This window comes from Terrapene carolina, unplaced genomic scaffold (assembly GCF_002925995.2).
Source record: "Terrapene carolina triunguis isolate 2854851 unplaced genomic scaffold, T_m_triunguis-2.0 Scaffold42, whole genome shotgun sequence".
NCBI classification, from domain to species: Eukaryota; Metazoa; Chordata; order Testudines; family Emydidae; genus Terrapene; species Terrapene triunguis.
Window position 1 is genome coordinate 25,752,467 of NW_020664393.1, and position 17,445 is coordinate 25,769,911.

The window sequence follows — 17,445 nt, forward strand, 5'->3', positions numbered from 1 at the left end:
CGATTCTTCTAAAGCAGGGGTGGGCAAACTTTTTGGCCCGAGGGCCACATTGGGGTTGCAAAACTGTATGGAGGGCCAGGTAGGGAAAGCTGTGCCCCCCCAAACAGCCTGGTCCCTGCCCCATATCCGTCCCCTCCCACTTCCTGCCCCCTGACTGTGGCCCTTATAACCCCCGACCCATCCAACCGCCCCTGCTCCTTGTCCCCTAATCACCCCCTCCCGGGACCCCCCGCCCCATTTATATGACAATTTGGGTAATTCTATGTGCCAACTAGGTAACTGCACTTGTAAAGTGACCAGTTTTGCCACCCCCTATCCAACCACTCCTGGTTCCCCGTCCCCTGGCCCCTATCCACATCCCCGCCCTCTGACAGGCCCCCCGGGACTCCCACACTTATCCAAACCCTCGTTCCCCGTCCCCTGACCGCTCCACCCAGAACCTCTACCCCATCCAACTGCCCCTTGCTCCCTGTCTCCTGACTGCCCCTCAGGAGCCCCCACCCCTTATCCAACTCCCCAGCCCCCTTACCATGCCGCTCAGAGCAGCATGTCTGGCAGCCGCGCCACCTGGCTGGAGCTAGAGACGCTGCCGCTCTGCTCGGCAGGAGCGCGCAGCTCCGCCGCCCGGAGCGCTGCCCATGCAGCTGTGTGGCTGGGGGAGGGGCCACAGCGGGGGAAGGGCCGGGGGCTAGCCTTCCTGGCCGGGAGCTCAAGGGCTGGGCAGGACGGTCCCGTTGGCCGTAGTTTGCCTACCTCTGTTCTAAAGAGAGAAGGTGGGTGAGGTAACATCTTTTATCGAACCAACTTCTGTTGGTGAGAGAGACAAGCTTTTGAGCTTACACAGAGCTCCTCTTCAGGTCTGGGAAACTTAATCGGCGTGTCACAGCTAAATACAATGTGAAACAGATTGTTTAGCATAGATTTTTCTAAGCTGTTTGTTTCTTACTTGTTCATTCAGAGAGACATTCAATATTGATGGTAGTAGGTGATTTCTAATTCTCAGACTCAGGTGGTTCTGGTGATTTCATAATTAGATTTGTTTTATAACTACTAAAAGCCTATCTACTGCAAGGGGGATGTCAAGCATATTTCTCAGTGGAGTTCAGGGGCAGGAGGCTATGGAGGAATAAAAAAGCAACCTTGTCAATTAAGACTTCAATGGCAGCAGTACTGGCTTTGTGCTGTGACTGTCCTTTTTGATAGAAATTATTCAGCTCTATGTGTGGTGGCCTAATTATTTGTGGCTTTACTAGTTATATTAAATTAAGCCAGTTTCTTTCTTTGCAAGGTAAAGAATATATCACTTTGACCCTTCCTAGTAGCAGCATTTAGTCAAATAAAGGTATGCTCTTTGGTGTGAAAGGTGGGCAACATTTGACTTAGACTCAGATTTTAAGGCCAGCAGGGGCCATCATGATCATCTAGTCTGACCTCCTGCACATCACAGTGCCACAGACCCTCACTCACCCACTCCTGTAATAGACCCAAAACCTCTGGCTGAGTTACTGAAGTCCTCAAATCATGATTTAAAGACTTCAAGTTACAGAGCATCCACCACTTACACTAGTTTAAACCTACAAGTGACCCATGCTGCAGAGGAAGGCAAAAAAAAAAAAAAAAACCCCAAGGTCTCTGTCAGTCTGATCTGGGAGAAAATTCCTTCCTGACTCCAAATTTGTGATCAGTTGGACCCTGAGCATGTTGGTGAGACCCACCAGCCAGACACCTGGGAAAGAATTCTCTGTAGTAACTCAGAGCCTCCGCATCTAGTGCCCCCATCACTGGCCATTGGGGATATCTGCTTCTAGCAGTTGCAGATCAGCTACATGCCATTGTAAGCAGTCCCGTCATACCAACTCCTCCATAAACTTATCAAGCTCAGTCTTGAAGCCAGTTAAGTTTTTCCCCCCCACTACCCCCCTTGGAAGGCTGTTCCAGAACTTCTTTCCTCTGATGGTTAGAGACTTTCGTCTAATTTCAAACCTAAACTTGTTGATGGCCAGTTTATATTCTTTGTTCTTGTGTTCACATTGATGCTTTACCTAAATAACTCCTCTCCCTCCCTGCTATTTATCCCTCTGATGTATTTATAGAGAGCAACCATATCTCCCCTCAGCCTTCTTTTGGTTAGGCTAAACAAGCCAAGCTCCTTGAGTCTCCTGTCATAAGGTAGGTTTTCCATTCCTCAGATCATCCTAGTAACCCTATTCTGTGTCTGTTCCAGTTTGAATTAATCTTTCTTAAACATGGGAAACCAGAATTTCACAGTATTCCAGATGAGGTCTCACCAGCGCCTTGTATAATAGTACTAACAACACTTCCCTATCTCTACTGGGAATTCCTCACCTGGTGAATCCTAGGACTGCATTAGCCTTTTTCATGGCTGCATCACATTGGTGGCTCTGTCATCCTGTAATCAACCAATACACCCAGGTCTTTCTCCTTCCTGTCACTTCCAACTGATATGTACCCAGTTTATAGCAAAAATGATTAATTCTCCATTGATAGCAAGCAAGTCAAAACCATGATTTTTGATACTCCACTGCATTACGTTAGTTATTATAAGGGACTTTAGCAGAATGTGACCCTGAATCTCTTATTTGTGCTGAGTAGTACCTTCCTGCATAAGTATTGCAACTGATTGCAGTGGGGGCAGGCAGACAGAATGTAGTCCTGAATTAAAAATAATCAGTAAATCCAGATATTATTGAGCTTTGCCTTTTAAACACACATTATCTTTCCATTTACTTAGTTTATTGTAAACATGGATCTGCACTACCCTGATATTAACTGAAGTAGCATTAAGCCATCTGCCATTAGTTCCAACGTGGGAATTAATAGACATGGTGACATCAAGAACAAGTTATATTCTTGCCTAGCCGTTCCCAGTTATTTTCTTTCCCAGACTTACAGAGAGTTACTGTCTTGGATGACATTTATTATAGCCTTGAGGGCTGAGAACGGGGGAGGTTGTGGTGCTTTATGGGTATTTTGCAACCTTAAGAAAGGGCTGCTACCTGGTAGTTATGCTTCCCCACATTAACAGATTGAGATTTTCTGACTTATAATAATGCAAATTTAGATTATCCAAGGATATTGGGCACTGTGTGTTTTTCACACTAGCAAAAACTAGTTAAAATGCAGACCTCCATTATAATGTCCTTTTTTTTTTTTTTAATCCTTTCAATCTGAAGTGTCCTATGCTTAGTCACAGGCCAGCAGTTTATGTCTGTCCTTATTGAAAGCTAATTGCTATATTTATTTTTGAATTATGGGAGGCCATTTTCGCTTACCGTTAATTCAAAAGTGGCAGAACAGAAGAACACCAGAAAATGGAAGCTGATTAGGCCTCTCAGACAAAATGAGCTGGTTAAGCATGAGAGATAAAAACAGTTATTTCAGGTAAAAACTTATTAAAAGAAGCTGCTTCCAAAGAAGGTCAGTGGGCATCTGCTACAATCTTAGCACTGTCCAGTGAAACTTTTCCTTCTCTATAACACTGGAAAGATCACAGGGATAATTACATACTCTACATCAGTACAGTGTAAAGGGGGCCCAGGGTGGTGGGTCAGGGGAGTTCTATGATACCCCAGTTCCAGGTGGCACACCAGGGGGAACCGGTCACAAGTATAACTAATGCCAATCAACATGGGTTTATGGAAAATAGATCCTGCCAAACTAACTTTATATCTTTTTTTGGTGAGATTACAAATTTAGTTGATAAAAGGTAATAATGTTGCTGTAATATACTTTGAATTGGTACAGTATGACTTTTTTATTAAAAAACTTCAATGGTATAAAAACTAACATGGTGCACACAAAATTAAATAGATTAAAAAACTGGCTAAACGGTAGGTTCTCAAATGTTATTGTAATGGGGAATGTTCACCGAACAGGTATGTTTCTAGTGGTGTCTAACAAGCATTGGTTCTTGGCTCTATATTATTGAACATTTTTATCCAGGACCTGGAAGAAAATATAAAATAATCACTGATAGAGTTTGCAGATGACACTAAAATTGGGGGAATGAAGGGGTCAGGTCATTGATACTGAGTGATCTGGATCGCATGGTAAACTGGGCACAAGCAAAAGAGTAGTTTTAATATGACTAAATGTAAATGTATACATCTAGGAACAAAGAACGTGAGCCATATTTACAGGATGGGGGAAATCTATCCTGGGAAGCAGTGACTCTTAAAAAGATTTGGGGGATAATCAGCATGAGCTCCCAGAGCGACACTGTGGACAAAAGGACTAATGCAATCCTTGGATGCATAAACAGAGGAATCTCAGAGAAGTTATTTTACCTCTGTATTTGGCCATGGTGTGACTGCAGCTGGAATATTGTGTCCAATTAGAAAACATATCTTAAATTGATAGACTCAATCTGTTTAGCTTAACAAAGAGAAGGTCAAGGGGTGACTAGATTACAGTCTGTAAATGCCTACAAATATTGATAATGGATTCATTAATCTAGCAGTCAAAGGTATAACATGATCCAGTGGCTGGAAGTTGAAGCTAGACAAATTCAGTCTGGAAATAAGGTGTAAAGTTTTAATAGTAAGGGTAATTAACCATTGGAGCAATTTACCAAGGGTCTCCACCACTGGCAATTTTTATACTAAGATTGGATGCTTTTCTAAAAGAAATGCTCTAGGAATTATTTTGGGGAAGTTCTATGTCCCCTGTTATACAGGAGGTTAGATAGATCACAATGGCCCTTGCAGTGTTGGAATCTATGAATTTTATGCTGACTAATTTATGCTTCTTTTTGCAATTTCTAAGATGTTAAACAATAAAAAAGCCTACTTATGTTCCATCACCCAGGTACAGTCACCACAGTGTAAGACATATGCTTCTTTCTGGTTAAACCAGTATTACAGAATAACCGTTTCCAGCCAGACAGAAGCAAAGAGGTGTGACCAGAACTCCATCTAAATAAAGATAAAAACTTTAAAGTTCATATGTTGTTTATTCAAGTAATAATATTGAAGCAAAGGCAGATTTTTCCCTTTAACAATAAAAGCAGAAAAAGAAAATGAAGGGGAAACCCCCCCCCCCCAATCAATGCAACCTTAAGATTTTGAACTTAAAACAAAGGATTAGGAAAAGAGCTTTGATGCCTCATCACTAGATCACTCATATTTCATACACGTTAGGTATACGTTCAGTAGATACACAAACTCACCACAGAATGGGCTTCACTGAAGACTACTGACAATGCTAAGCATCCCTGGTGCAAAGAATTCAGGACAAGCCCTGTCTCATCTTAAGATGAGTTTGTACAAAATGCAAGTACTCCCATAGATAAAAATCAGAAGCTCTGTCTCTCTCATTGTTTCTTGCCTACGAATGAAGATTAAGAGTAGCCCTGTGACATAGAACTGCAGGGTGAATGTTCCACCAGGCACTTACTAGGAGACATCCAACTGAGGAATCAAGGTTTCTTAGAGTCTATTCAACAACTAGTGGACTAGATAAAGTCTAGACAGAGGACAGATTCTGTCTGTCACTGTGCAGGTAACAATGATCCCAACACAATAAGGGGATGGGAATCAACTGATGCTTGGATAGGAAATGCCATTCTAGGCATCTAAAAACTGCTCTTATAATAGTAATAATTAATTTAAAAGTATACATCCTGGGATCTCAGATCAAGTGAACCACCTATATTATGATTCCAATCAGGAAATCACAAATTGAATGGTTCTACATTAGGCTATCATCATAACTTGGTTGGTATGTTATCACACAATCTTGCAAGGAGTGCTTACAGTACATGGGTCACTGAACACTTACGACAATAACGCAAATGCAGAGGGAAAGAGTATTTTGGTCTCTAAGAGTCAAAAATGAATTATTTACAGATTTCTCCAAGCTGCATGGAATCAGTCAACATTCCTTTGGCGGTATGCAATTGGTTAAAGCAATAGATCCTTTAAAAGAGGTAGTTAACACTGTAAGAGACAGCAGGTTGGTGGCATTCTATCCCTTTCAATGTGAAAGGCCTTTCTTTGAGGTGGTCAAACTCTAGTTTTGACCCTTGGGTTCGATTCCTGACTCTGACATCTGGCCTTTGACTCCAACTCTGACTCTGGGCTTCCATTCCTGGCTACCAACTGCTAGGCATGACTGCCCATGTCCCAGTCCCTGACACTTGGTGAACCAATGGGAAATTTTGGCATATGTGTTCGTTGGTTAAGCAGCAGAGGGAGATTCTTCAGTGGGTCTGCTTGGCTTACCACATATAGACTGATGCTGCTGATGGTGTTATAGGGTAATTGTCTTGACAACAGGTTTTGATGATGCTGTCCTCAGTGTTAAGGAGATTAGGGTTGCTCTGCAGTGTCAGGGAGCTTCAGATTAGAACATAAGAATGGCCATACTGGGTCAGACCAAAGGTCCATCCAGCCCAGTATCCTGTCTACTGACAGTGGCCAAAGCCAGGTGCCCCAGAGGGAGTGAACCTAACAGGTAATGATCAAGTGATCTCTCTCCTACCATCCATCTCCACCCTCTGACAAACAGAGGCTAGGGACACCATTCCTTACCCATCCTGGCTAATAGCCATTAATGGACTTAACCTCCATGAATTTATCTAGTTCTCTTTTAAACCCTGTTATAGTTCTAGCCTTCACAATCTCCTCAGGCAAAGATTGTTGCACCATTCCTTCAGGAAGCTTTAGTCAGTTGTCTGACAACAGCCTCAACATCATTCCTTGGGAGTAGGAAGTGCTAGTGGATAGAATGCAAAAATCTATTATCTAATAAATTTCTGTTAATAGCTTCTCTCTGAATTCATCATCAGTGCCCACCTGTGAAATTTGAAGGTGGTCCAATGCTGTTTCTGAAGACTCCAGGACTAAGCCCTGCCTCCCCCCATCAGCTCAGGCTACCAGAAGGATTCTTCCCAATCTGTAGAAATACTCCAACACTCATTATTAACATTAAGACCACAAACTTGATATATTAGTTAACCTTAAGGCAGTTCTATGTCTAATTCTCCCTTTTGAGGAAAAAATTCAGTTACAAATTGCATTCCAACTGTATCAGAGAAGCCTAACAGTGACTATATCTGTGGATAATACAATATTGCTGCCAGGTAGAACCGAGCTAAAAGAAAGGCCAGAGTGTCTCAGCTGCAGCAAATAATGAAATATCTTTGGTATTAGGGCATGCACTGGGTCTAGGCCACGTTGGGCTGCCCAAATTAAGATCGCCAATGACCTCAGCATGAATCATTTAGGGAACTGAGTGCTTTATCCATCTAGTTTTTGAAGAGCTCCATCCCCTCTGTGACGACTTGGGGAATCTGTTTGTACAACTTATGAATTTTGATTGATGTTATCTTACAAAATGTTAGATCAGGAAATGCCTCCATGTGGATATAGAATCCATCCATCTGCTGCCTTGGGCATGTACCTACCCGACCAGGAACAATGCTGAGTGGTTAACCTTAATGACAGTACTCTGAGCAAACTATGGGTATGCTAAGGATGTTGGCTGAAGATAGTTCCTCCACCTTGTCTGCAGTGAGGGAGGGGGAAGTGGAGAGTGGAAAATCCCCAAATAGGAGAAAGACAGAGGTGACTAGCAGTGGCTTAAAATGTCTTCCTAGGAGAAACCAAGGTAAAGATTTTAGGAAGGACAAGAAGCTTTGGGCAGGAGAAAGGAAGAAACTATCAGGCTTTCGTAATGCGGGACAGTTAAAATGAGAGACCAGTCAAGGTCAGAAAGCTAGCCGACTGCGAGAAGGGGCTCCCTGATTCTGTTTCATGAACTTCAGGGGAACGATCCCAGACACCAAAGAGGTGTCTGCCCAAGCTGAAAGAATACTCCAGAGTGGTGAGGAAATTGAGGCTTGCAAAATGCAAACAGGTGTATTCATTTTGTATAGATCTGTGTAATGTCATGTTAAGAAAGGAGAAAGTTGTGTCTAGAGTCCTATGCAAAGTCTACATCTGTTTGCTATCTTTACTGTATACTATACATCAGAAAGCTCACAACCTTCAGTGAAATTCGGGGGAATGTGCAAGAGCTCCTGAGGAGGCTTGGGGGAGATAGCACTAGTTTCAGGGCATAGGAAATTGAATTGCAGGGGTTCACACTGCCAGGAGGGCTGTCAGACATGAGGTCTCCTCTTGGAATGCATGCCTAAAGGCCCAAGCCAGAGCCTAAACTCTGCCCAGCACCAGCAAGCTAAGCACACGTGAGATTCAGCATTTGGATCCTCTCACAGCAATCTGAAAAGTGTCCAGTAGGGGGATCTCAACCAGATACATGACATCCTCGAAGGGCAGGCCTGTAATTGCCTGCACTTCCTTCAGAATATCAGATACTTGCAACCAAGAGGTATGCTCTGCATCATAATGGCTGTGGCCATGGAATTGGCAGTCATACCTGATACATCTATAGCCACATGAAGTACCATCTTTGCTACCATCTGGCACTCTCTGATGGTCTCCTTAGTTCTTCTCTACGGTCCTCTGAGAGCTTGGAACAGAAGATGCCCTCCCATGGAAAAAAATGAATTTTGCTAACAGAGCCTGGCAGTCTGCAATAAAAATTGGAAGGAGGCAGATGAATACACCTTATGACTGAAAAAGTCCTATTTCTTGTAGTCCTTATTTTTTGGCGTACCTGGTCATTGCTTGGACTGTGGACACTACTAGAAACACTGGATGAGCATTAAAATATTTAAGTTCTTGGCTGGCACTCGGTAACATTTTATACTTACTTTGAAGTCAGGAGAAGCAAGGCTGGAATGTACCAGAGTGCTTTTGCTGGCTCCAGTATGCCCTCATTAAACAAAAGGGCAATTCTTGTTGGTGCTGAGGAGCAGAGGTGTCAAGCTATTCCAAGGTTTCAGCTATTCTTGTGAACAAGTCCTGGAAGGCCATGAAGTCACCAGTGTGAATGCCACATCAGGTGAAGATGAAGACTCATGTGGCAGGATAGGAGGTTGGTGCAATGTCGCCAGAACTGTCTCTATGGGCTTACGAGGGTCTTCCAAGTTCAGGTGTGGGGGCCCTGGCCACTAATGATCAAGATCTTCTCCTTTTTCTCATTGTGGGGAACTGCTCCTAGACATGTGGGAAGGTGGACCCCAGTAAGGTCAAGGAGGCAAGTTGTAAGGGTATTGGCCAGACCTTTGCCAATCATTCAGTATGGGGAGTTTCCAGAACTCCCTCTAGGGTCCCTTGCCAATCTGAGGGAAGAGGGGTCCCTACTCTGTAAGAGAGAGGGGAGTAGCTGAGAGACAGTGATAAGTACAACTCCTGAAACTGTGCTGCCATTAGATGCAGCCCTGGTACCGGGGGTGCCAGCATCTTGGTGGTGAAGCAAGGGGAGATGGTGGTTCCTTTATCAGCGTGTATCTTATTACTGGGATGGGTTTGCTTATCAGTGCCAATGTACTGGTACAGATCTTAACATCAAAGTTGGTATTGGCTCTGCTTTCTCCTGCAACATTTTGGGTGTCGGCACCTTATCATCAGCCCTCATGGACAATGTAGACTTGTAAGGCTTGTATCTAGAGAAGTCCTTGTGAGAGGATCCCATGTGATGCTTCGAGCAGTGCTCATGTTCCATGTACCTTGCTACTTGACGCCGTTTGAAGTAGAAGGCATAGGTGCCAACGTTGTCAGTGCTGAAATTGCCGACGTTAAGGGGGCCAGTCCAGAGCAGTGCCACTGCAGCACTGATTATCCTGGTGCTGGCAGTCTTCTCCCTGTTGGAACTCAGGGTATGGCACCTGCTTGTTGGGGCACTTACCATGGATAGCCAACTCAACTGAAACTTAGCAGTTCCCACCTCTTCAGGATCTGAAGCAACATTCATGGAATTGCTTAAGTAAATGTAATTTAAGCCTTGTCTCTCAAATTACTTTCAGGTGCAGGATGAGGCGTGGCAGCTTGAGTATTTTTAGTCTTTTCCAAAGGCAGAAGAGGCATCTGCTATGCCTGCCAATCTGGGGCATTAGGCCACTGCACAATGAGTATGATAACGGTAGTGCAGAGTGCCTCTTCCCACTGTACAGGGGGACTGAATTAGAAAGTAGAAAAAAGAATATGTAATACTTGAAAGAAGTTGGTAAGCACAGATGTAAAAAACTCAGAATAAGTAGCAGGTTCTCCTGCTAGTTGTCCAGGTTCCATCTTGCAGCCACAGGCAGTACAAGGCAACCTGAGGGAGGGTAGCAGCCAACTCCACACTTTATGCTCCTGAATGGGAGAACAAGGCACAGTGGTCCCGAGGGACACGGCTACTCAGAAAATATTCCTCATAGGTGCACCTACACTGGGATCTAATGACATATACTCAAAAGATAGTTCAAGTTTGCTCTCCACGCTGTGAGGCTTGCTTCCAAAATGAGAATGCACAGGTGTAGAGTGTAATTTCGGTTGGTTTTCAGCATATTTGTACTTACCTGCTGAGAAAAACATACAGATGCAGTCTGGGAATGGCAACAAATTTTGAAATGTATCAAGTGCATATTTCCACATTCTCAGAAGGAGTTTCTGGAGGCACAATTTCAGAAGTCTCATGCAGGGGATGATGCCAGCAATATTAGTCCTTGGAGACAATTGGCTACTAATGGCCACTGCCAAGAATGACATGCAGTTAAGTTTTAGATATTTGCAAATTTTACCATGGTGGTATAATTATGGCCAAAGCCACACTTGTTTTGACCCCTGGGTGAGCAATTATCTACCCTGGGTCCAAAAAGTTCTCGATTTTGAAAAACTGATGATATGAATACTTTCCCACAGCTGTCCAGTCACAAATTAATGTTTCCCTGGACAGAGCACTTATTAGCATGTTGCCCATGAATAGGTAGAGATGTATAATTTGCAATCTATGCCTTGCTCCGACTACCACCAACAATCTAAGTCTCTGGGTGCAGAGGGTAGATTAAGGGGAAGAGGCTAGCGCAGAAGTTAAAACTCTCATACACAAATGTTCGTTTTGCCTTTGTCATGCTGAGAATTGTATTGGTTTGGGAGAAATTTTCTTTAGCTTTGCTTGGCAGCTTGTGAGCCAATTTTTTTCCTCTGCCAAGGGGACAGTCCCTTCTTGAATACCTTTGGTGTTGGTAGTGACCAATGGATTGCTATACTGGCTTTGACAGTTAAGGTTTAAGGCCTCTTCAATCTCAACTAATTTCACTAGTGTTCCCCGAACAGCTCTTCAGCTGCAAGTTTGTATGCACAAGAATGACTAATTACTATTTATGGGTGCTTACCCATTTGGCTACCTCATCATTTCCTTGGAGCCACTGATTTAGGAGTCATTGCTCTTGTCACAAATCACATCAAGGATTTAACCCAGAACAGAACTAGACACCTCTCACTCCAAAGATGGAACATACCCCTGGCTGACAAGCTATTTACTTGCCATCAAATAGGTTTTTCTCACCAAGTATAGGACATTATTTTTGTCTGAATGGCTATGGTTGAGGCTTTTGAGACGTCTGTGTAGTACACCCCCCCTTACAGCTATGGGGTCTTTTGGAAGGAAGCCCCTTCTGAAGGTGTTGCCCATATCTTACACTGGTGGCGCTACTGCTGAATCAACCTGAGTTTCCCATACATACAAAAACCTCATAAACCTTTCAGTTCCTTACAAGCTGTTGGCTGTGTATGCTGTGAGAGTACTGCAGCCTTTTTTTTTTTTTTTTTTTTTTGGGTGGTGGTGGTGGTGATGCATGTGTGGTGTCATCCATGGCTGTTTACAGGAGAGAGAGAGAGATCACACTGTTCAGCTTGGCCTGGGGACCATTCAATGGCAGAGGGATATCAGTACAAATACTTCAACTGTGGGAATAGCTTGCTAGATGTCCCTGGGAATCTAAAAGGTTGTCAAGCCTGCTCCCCCACATATTCATTGACACCCAAATACTGTAGTACCAACTTAGTACCACCTGGGGCTCTACTCAGCAAATCAGAATAATTTTGAACATGGGCAGGGATTTCTCACTTACTCCTCTGTAACCCTAATGAAGGTGCAGCTTCATCGGGAGTGGAATCCTCATGTGCCTCTGTTGTGGTCACAGACTGCCTGGAGTGCTCCAAAGACTTTGATGTGGAGCCAACCTGTGGAGAAGGGGAGGGGTGGAGAGAAAGACCCCTTCCTGCTTTTCAGACTTAGCCCCTTTTCCTGGAAGAGTGAGGGTCTATGACCAATGATCCTCTGAGGCACAAATCCCATTCCACTGCTGTCTGAAGTCAGAGGCCCTTTGCCTGGCAGAGGGAGAGATTACGAGCCGAAAGCCAGACAGGCAATTCTCATTACACTACAACCCAAGGCAGGGCTGTGCAGGAGTAATAGGCTTCTCTGCAGGCCCAGACATGCTGTGAGCGCCTCTGTGCAAGAGAAAAGCCCCAGCAAACACTCCCTGGGAGAGAGGGGAGGGAAAAGAGAGGGTTTAGCTCCTGATTTGCTCACCACTTGCCCCTTCATATTAACTGCTACCTTGCAAAGGGGACACTTGCTCTTGCCATTTTAGGGACCCAGAGGCTCTGGAGTTTTAGGGGCAGTACTTACCCCTAAAGCATCGTAAGAATCTCTCCGTTCATCATGGAAGTAGGGGGAGCTCTGTAGGCACCCTGCTTCTCTTCCTAGGGAGCAGAGGATTATGGCAGGGAGGGGAGAATGCAAGACAGCTTTGAATCCTTTCAGGGATTTTGTCTCCAGTGCAGGTATGTTGTGGGATTTACCTATGAGGTGGCCAGTTAGTGCCCTCCCCAACCTTCAGTTCCCTTCCTGAAACACTCAGAAGCTCCAGATTGGCTTTTCTGTATTGGTGTTGCAACTGCTTGGGAAGGGGAAAGACCTGACTATGCCAGTCAAACTCTGAGTCCCATGCCCTGGCAGCGTGAGGGTCAGCTGGCTGTGAAGAGGTCGGGCAGAAGAGTCCTGGAAGGGAAACTCTGTAGGTGGTTGACACTACCATGGTCCCAAACACCCAATCCACGGGAGGAGGAAGAGGAAGAAAGATTGTAAGTCATTAATGCACAACAACAAATACAAATTAAAGTTATAAAACAAAAATGGTCAGGAGAAAGTGAATCGCCAAGTTGTTCCATTGCTGGAGATGGGGAAAAAAAAAAGTGGTGGCCCGTGCTGAAGCACAGGGCTCAGCCTGGAGCCTCCAACAATAACAGTAGGCAACACCACTGGCCCACATCCAATGAAGGAGAAGAGAAGAGAAGCTGTGCAACAGAAAGTGCTGCTGTGACTAGCAACTGTCCTTTCTATTTAAGTTTCAATTTGTCCTGGGATGTTTTCTGATTAGCAGTAAGTGGTTAAAAGATAGGAAACAAAGGGTAGGAATAAATAGTCAGTTTTCAGAATGGAGAAAGGTAAATAGTGGTGTCTCCCGGAGTCTGTACTGAGACCAGTACTGTTCAATGTATTCATAAATGATCTGGAAATAAGGTAAAGAGTGAGGTGGCAAAAATTGTATATGATACAAAACTACTCAAGATAGTTAAATCCAAAGCAGACTGTGAAGAGTTACAAAGGGATCTAACAAAACTGGGTGACTGGGCAACAAAATGGCAGATGAAATTCAATGCTGATATATGCAAAATAATGCACATGGGAAAACATAATCCCAACTATACATACAAAATGATGGGGTCTAAATTAGCTGTTACCTCTCAAGGAAGAGATCTTGGAGTCATAGTGGACAGTTCTCTGAAAACATCCACTCAATGTGCAGCAGCAATCAAAAAAGCTAACAATGTTGGGAATCATTAAGAAAGGGATAGATAATAAGACAGAAAATATCATATTGCCTCTGTATTTATCTGTGGTAGACCCACATCTTGAATACTGCGTGCAGATCTGGTTGTCCCATCTCAAAAAAGATATATTGGAATTGGAAAAGGTACAGAAAAGGGCAATAAAAATGATTAGGGATTTGGAACAGCTTCCATATGTGGAGAAATTAATAAGACTGGGACTTTTCAGCTTGGACAAGAGAATACTAAGGGGGGATATGATAGAGGTCTATAAAATCATAACCGGTGTGGAGAAAGGAAGGAAGTGTTATTTACTCCTTCTCATAACACAAGAACTAGGAGTCACCAAATGAAATTAATAGGCAGCAAGCTTAAAACAAAAGGAAGTATTTCTTCACCCAACACCTGTGGAACGCCTTGCCAGAGGATGTTGTGAAGGCCAATACTATAACAGGGTTCAAAAAAGAACTAGATAAGTTCATGGAGGATAGATCCATCAATGGTTATTAACTAGGATGGGCAGGGATGTTGTCCCTGCCTAGCCTGTGTTTGCCAGAAGCTTGTAATGGGCAACGGGATGGATCACTTGATGATTACTTGTTCTGTTCATTCCTTCTGAAGCATCTGGCATTGGCCACTGTCAAGACAGGATACTGGGCTGGATGGACCTTTGGTCTGACCCAGTATGACCGTTTTTGTCTTATGAAAAGAAAAACTGGAAACTTTAATCTGTTTTCCCTAAAATGTTTATTCCAACTGTCTTGCCACAAAGGATTTAGCTGGGCCTTGGTGATTGGTAAACCCCTGTGTTCGAGTTTACTGCCACCAGATTCTGGAAGCTTTAAATCTCCAGAGATGGAGACTTATAAAATTCACTCCCCTGTCTTTTCAAGGTTTAGGAGACTCAGGTTGAAAAGCTCAACATGCTCACTGTGCTTTCAGGCACTGGTGCTAGCCAGCCCTCTGTGCACTAGAGCCGGGCACTGACAGGCAATCCCATAACCGTGTCTATATTGAGAAGGAGTACTAATTTGAGATGTTTCATTGTGGCCCTCTCAACTGATATATCGGTGTTGTGTGGAAATACCAGAGCTTACTTTGCTTAAGAGACTTCGGTGAAGGGGGAGGGATAACTCAGTGGTTTGAGCATTGGCCTGCTAAACCCAGGGTTGTGAGTTCAATCCTTGAGGGGGGCCATTTAGGGATCTGGAGCAAAAATTGGGGATTGGTCCTGCTTCGAGCAGAGGGGTGGACTAGATGACCTCCTGAGGTCCCTTCCAACCCTGATATTCTATGATTCTAAGGATCTTATCAAAGGCTTTCTGAAAATCTAAATACACTATATCCACTGGATCACCATTGTCCACATGCTTGTTTACCCCCTCAAAGAATTCTAGTAGATTGGTGAGGCATGATTTCCCTTTACAAAAAACACATGTTGACTCTTTCCCCAACAAATCATGTTCATCTATGTGTCTGACAATTCTGTTCTTTACTATAGTTTCAACCAAGTTGCCCGGTACTGAAGTTAGGCTTACCGGCCTGTAATTGCTGGGATGGCCTCTGGGGCCTTTTTTAAAAATTGGCATCACATTAGCTATTCTCCAGTCATCTGGTACAGAAGCTAATTTAAATGATAGGTTACATGCCATAGTTAGTACTTCTGCAATTTCACATTTCATGGTATTCACCTTCAGAACTCTTGGGTGAATACCATCTGGTCCTGGTGACTTATTACGGTTTAATTTATCAATTTGTTCCCAAACCTCCTCTAATGACACCTCAATCTGGGACAGTTCCTCAGATTCATCACCTAAATAGAAAGGCTCAGGTTGGGGAATCTCCCTCACATCCTCAACTGTGCAGACGGATGCAAAGAATTCATTTAGTTTATCCACAATGGTCTTATCCTCCTTGAGTGCTCCTTTAGCATCTTGATTGTCCGATGGCTCACTGGCTGTTTAGTAGGCTTCCTGCTTCTGATGTACTTAATTTTTTTTGGTTAGTTTTTGTCTTTGGCTAGCTATTCTTCAAATTCTTTTTAGCCTTCCTAATTATATTTTTACACTTCATTTGCCAGATCTTATGCTTCTTTCTATTTTCCTCAATAAGATTTAACTTCCACTTTTTAAAGGATGCCTTTTTGCCTCTTACTGCTTCTTTTACTTTGTTGTTTAGCAATGGTGGCACTTTTTTGGTCCTCTTACTATGTGTTTTTTAATTTGGGGTATACATTTAATTTGAGCCTCTATTATGATGTCTTTAAAAAGTTTCCATGCAGCTTGCAGGGATTTCAATTTTGGCACTGTACCTTTTAATTTAACTAACTTCCTCATTTTTTATAGTTCTCCTTTCTGAAATTAAACATTACCTTGGTGATTAAATGCTACTGTGAAAATTCAAATCTATGCCTATACTAAAATGAGATATAAATGAAAAGGAGGAATAACCTTGGGCTTTGTGCGGTATCTCATCTGGTTCCCACAGCACAGTTACCCAGTCTGTAATTAAATTAAAGCTGACAAACATAATGAAATGAATGATACTACTTGTTTTCCTGAGACTTCTCTCAGAAATGTAACTAATTTTAGCTACTGATGCAGAAGCAATCAGGGGAAGTGCCTCCAAACATTCTCTTCCACTGACTAGGGGATAGTACAGCCCTCAGTAGGGGAGGTAATCACTGTAGGACTTCCAGCCATTTGTACACTGGGAAACCTGACTCAAGAGTGGAAGTGATACCTTTGGAGAAAAGGACACTAAAAGAGGACATGATGAATCACGTACATTGTATTAACAAAAATGCTTGTGCAAGAAGTTAAAAGCTAGTTGGCAAACTAGAAGTTTAACAGCACAATTTTAAGGATGGCAAAACAACCTTCAAAATGATTTACCTTTAAAGCAAAAGGTAAATGACTACTTGCTAATTTGATTACTCTTGCTAATTTATTTAAGCATAACTAAAATTCAATAAGTGTTCAAAATTAAAACACGCTTCTAAATTACTGTTTAGAACAGTACTTATTAAAATCAGTGTAATAGAATAAAAGTATAAAAAAATCATGGCATAAACTTCCTCTTTATACGCTATATTTCAGCTTCTTGTAATAGGTCTACCACCTTTAAAGCATCTTACGTGAAGTTCAGAACAGTACTTTAACTGAAGAGGTTTTTAAAACTAGTATTAAATTTTAGCTATTTTCTGAACACCACAACAACTAGTTACCGTATATACTCGTTCATAAGCCGAATTTTTTAGTAAAAAAAAGGAAGCACCAGAGAAGGGGGTCAGCTTATGAACGGGTATAGAGAGGGAGAGGTGGGACACAGCCCCTCCCTCTAACAGAGGGAGCAAGGAGAGGCAGCACAGCCAGCAGAGCCAGAAGGGAAGAGGTGGGGCCAGAGTCTCTCCGCTTCTGGCCATGCTGCTCTCCCCCCAGCCTCTGAAGCAGCTACAGCTCCTGCGCTGCCCGGCCCGCCGGAGCTGGCTGCGGCCGCGCCGCCCGGCCCGCCGGAGCAGCTCCACCCAGGCCAGAGACATCCTCCCCAGCCCTCCCCCGATAAGGTGGGAAGAGATGGGATGGGGAGAGTGTGGGGGCCCCGGCTAGGGGTGGGGTCATGTGGGGGGTGGTCACAGGGGTCACTCCCCTGACCCCCAGCTTCTCCCTCCAAAAAAATTTCCCCACCAGTTGCTGTC